Raw genomic sequence first — 3,339 nt, 5'->3', positions numbered from 1 at the left:
CACGCTCAGATCTTGACCTTCACTGTTACTGTGAGGTGTGCACACTATAAGTACAAAAAGAAGATGAAAGGGAGTTCCAGCAGCTCCAGGGTCTTTCCTCTCTTGAGGAGCAGGGTAGAGGGAGGCCGGCCTTCAGACTTAGGTCTGGAGAGATGCAATGGTCTATAATACAAAGAGGGATGGACTCAGAGTTGAGAAAGGTCCCAGTCTGAATCCTTTTTGGCCTTTACTAGTTATCTGAATAGGAGCAAGGCTCTGACTCTCAGTTTCCTCATCTCAAAAGCTAGGGGACTGAAATCCAGGCCCTCTGAGGTTCCCTCCAGCTCTGAATCTACGAAATGAGCACAAAGGTAACAAAGCTCTTTAAGGTTGTCTAAAGTGCTTTGAAGACCATCTCATTCAATCCTCAGAACAACCCTGTGAGATAGGTGAAATCATCCCCATTTTACAGATAAAGAAACTGAAGATGAGACATGTTTAGTGACTCGCCCAGGGCTAGTATCTGAAGCACAAATCAGACCCAATCTTTCTGATTCCAAGGCTATTCACCACACCATTCTTCTCCTAACTACAACTGCCAAGAATCCTGGGCTCACCAAAGGAGAAGCCCTTCTGGACTGTCCATGGACTCCGTTTCAAGTGTAACAAGCTCGTCCTACGTTTCATGCCTCAGTAGCTGAGTGCTAGCGAGGGAACTGAAGATACCAGATGAGAACAGGGGACAGAACAAAGCTGGCATTCTTGGAGTTCTCTGGGAGGGGCGTGAGCCATACAGAGTATTAATTTTTTTATAATCTCCCAAGCTCAAATCTGGGTCCACATGAGTCTAGAGATGTAAAATTACATAAATATAACAGGGAAATACTGGGGGGAAAAACCCTCGAGTCCTTTATTTCTAGGCCCTACTTCTGCCAGTGCCTTGGTATATGATCCTGGCTCTCTTATTTCTCTGTGCCTCATTTTCTTTATCATTCTATGTCAAGACAACAAGCATTTATTAAGGACTTAATACATGTCAGGCACTGTGCTAAGCACTGGGGATATGAGGAAAGGCAAAAATGGTCTCTGCTTGCAAAGAGTTCATATTCCAATGGCGAGTCAAGCAAACAATTGTGAGCAAACAAGGTACAGACAGGATAAATTGGAGATAGTTAAAAGACAGAAGGCCCAGCATTAACGCGGAGCTGAAAAGGCTTCTTGCTGAAGGTGGAATTTTAACTGAGATTTTAAGGAAGCCAGAAAGGCCATGGGGTAAAGATGCTCTGCCTCCTGGGAGAGAATCCCAGGCATGGGAGATAGCCAGAGAAATGCACAGAGAAAGGAAATGGAGAATCTTAAAGAACAGCAGAGAGACCAGTGTCAGTAGATCACAGAGTAGATAGAGGGCGGCTAGGTGGTGCCATGGATAAAGCACGGGGCCAACATCAGGAAGACTCATCTTTGTGAAGTCAAATATGGCCTGAGACACTTGCTAGCCGTGTGACCCTGGTCAAGCCACTTAATTCTGTTTGCCTCAGTTCCTCATCTGTAAAATGAGCTGCAGAAGAAAATGGCAAACCATACTTCCAAATGGGGTCACAAAGAATAGACACAACTGAAAAATGACTCAACAACAACAACAAAAGGTATAAGAAGACTGGAAAAATGGGAGGGAACCAGGATATGAAAGGTTTTGAAAGCGAAACAGAGGATTTTATACCTGATACTGGAGGTAATAAGGAGCCTCTGGAGTTTATTGAATGGGAATGACCTTGACCTGAGCTTTAGGAAGGTCAGTTTGATAACTGAGTAGAAAATGGGCTAGAATGGAGAGAGACTTGAAACAGGGAGACTGCTGGTTAAGCAGGCTATAGTAATAGTCCAAGAATGAGATAAAGGCCTTCACCAAGGGTGGAGGCAGTGGCAGAGGAGAGAAGAGGGTATGTACCAGAAAAGTTTTGAAGGTAAAATCAACAGCATTTGGCAAGTGATTGGATATGGGGAGATGAGAGACAGTGAGGAACTGAAGATGACACCTAGGTGTCTGGGAGGATGGTGGTACCCTTTATAAGGGAGGAAAGATAATGAGTTCCATTTTTGACATGAGTTTAAGGTATCTATGAGATCCATTTCCAGATGTCTAATGGGCAACTGGAGATGGGACACTGGAGGTCAGGAGATGTTAGGGCTGGATAAATGGATCTGAGAGTCATTGGCACAGAGATGATAATTGAACCTATAGGAACTGATGAGATTGCCAAGAGAAATAATGGAGAGGAAGAAGAGCAAGAATTGCTTTGTGAATGAATGTACATGTCTCAAGTTGGGGACAAGAACCACTCATGCTCTCCACCAAAGCGAGGAAGTTGTGAACAAAGTACAGGAGCCTACGTCAGGAAAAGAATGAAGCAGTATGGCAGAGTGGAAAGACCTGGGATCTAATCCTGGTTTGCTTTGACCTAGTTGTGTGGTCTTGGACGAATCATTTGCCAGTGAGAAGGAATTCTGCTCCCTGAATCTCAGGATCCTCCTAGGTAGGGTTGATTTTGACTTCCAAGATTCTATCCAGCTCTAAAATGTAGGCCTTGGACTTCAAATCAATATTCAGAATCCAGAGCTAGGAATGCCATCTGGGGGCCATAAAGGGGCAGGGTCACATGGTAGAAGAATGGACAGATGCCTTGATTACCACTGGTACTCCCTAGCTGAAGAAAGAATGAGTGTGCCAGGAAGAAAGAGAGGGGTGGTTAACAGGGAGATCATCAACAGGAACTGCTCTTTCAATGTTAACAACCCCTGAGCTCTTCCTTATGCCCATTGGCATTTCCCAAGCTCTGGAAGTAAGCATTACTGCTGAGGGAAAAAAACAAACAAACAAACCCTGTGTGCTGACATAAATAAGAGGCCCACCTGCTTAACAAGATCCCAAGTGCCTCTTAATCAAATTGGCATCCCCAGAGCTCTGAGAGTCTCAGAGGACTCTGCCCAAGCCTTCCTTCTCTCTGCTACACCCTTTGAAAGCTCTCCATACCATTGCTGTTGGGTTTGCCAGCAAGAAGGAATTCTCCTCTAGCTCTAAGCTTCCTAGATCAGTTGGGAAAAGACAGAGGGTGCAAATAAATGACTCGGGGCTGGTCTTCAGTGGCTGGGCAAGGATGACATGTAAGCAACATGGGCAAGGCTGGTGATAGAGCAAAATATTCTCCTCCTCTTCATTCCATGGCCCTCAGAGAACCACATGCCACCCTAGGGGCGGCAGGATCTGGACTAGGGTAGAAAGGGCTTCCTCCGTGGAAGAATGTGAACCTGTTCCCTCTGAGGTTCCCTGATGATAAGACTGCTGGACACCTACAGTCAATC

Source organism: Phascolarctos cinereus, unplaced genomic scaffold (assembly GCF_003287225.1).
Source record: "Phascolarctos cinereus isolate Bilbo 61053 unplaced genomic scaffold, phaCin_HiC Scaffold_9;HRSCAF=440, whole genome shotgun sequence".
NCBI classification, from domain to species: domain Eukaryota; kingdom Metazoa; phylum Chordata; class Mammalia; order Diprotodontia; family Phascolarctidae; genus Phascolarctos; species Phascolarctos cinereus.
This window is presented reverse-complemented; position numbering follows the sequence as displayed.